The sequence below is a fragment of the Pseudonaja textilis genome, chromosome 2, assembly GCF_049901715.1.
Source record: "Pseudonaja textilis isolate UNSWEBS1 chromosome 2, rPseTex1.2, whole genome shotgun sequence".
Lineage (NCBI taxonomy): Eukaryota > Metazoa > Chordata > Lepidosauria > Squamata > Elapidae > Pseudonaja > Pseudonaja textilis.
This window is the reverse complement of record NC_141991.1, coordinates 149124436-149125235: the sequence shown is the minus strand read 5'-3', so window position 1 is coordinate 149125235 and position 800 is coordinate 149124436.

The following is an 800-nucleotide window of genomic DNA, read 5'->3' as shown; positions in this document are numbered from 1 at the left end:
AGGGGAGGCGGATCGCTAAAGGAAAGCACGGGGCCGGGCGGGCGCGGAGGCGGATCCAAAGGCGAGGCCAACCCGGGGAAGGGAATGGAAGTTCCACGCTGGGGAAAGGCGAAAGCGAAGACAAGAGGGAGGAGGTACGCCCATTGCAAATGCGCGGAAGCGCTTCCAACTCCTCTCGCGCAGAGCTGGGAGCCTCGAGCGGGCTGCGGCTCACTTTCCCGACCTGGCCCGAGAAGGAAAGCGGGCGGCAACGGCGGAGGCTTTCAAAGACGTTTGCAAAATTTCGGGTTGCAGGAATTACTTTCAATGCCGGCGTGAGGGTGGGGGTGGGTGGGTGGGGAAGGCAACCCCTTAAGGCACTCAAAGGGGGGTTTAATTTGAGGAGGGGAACTTGCAGCTCTCCAATAGTGGGTGGGTGGCGGTGGGGATAAAGAAAATCCAATCCCAACCGGACGGCTCCCGTGTTTCCCATCAACATTTTGAGCTGACGACAAGAATTTGACGAGATTGTGGCGGTTCGTTTAATTGCAGTTGGCGAGATTTAGCTACTCTAATGTTTTTCCAGGAGCCCTTGGCGCTTCACTTTTCCCTCAGATTGGCCTAAATCACCCGGTGAGCTTCCATTGCTGAGAGTCGAGCTCAATCTGGGTTTCTCTGGAAGAAGAAATGGAAAGAGGAAAATGGAAAATGGAAGAGTCATTACACATTTGTGGGGGATGGAAACCTACTCAGTTTTGGAGATTTGGGTGTAGGGATTTGTCAGTTCTGATTCCCAATTGTTGAAAGCAATGTTTGTCAGC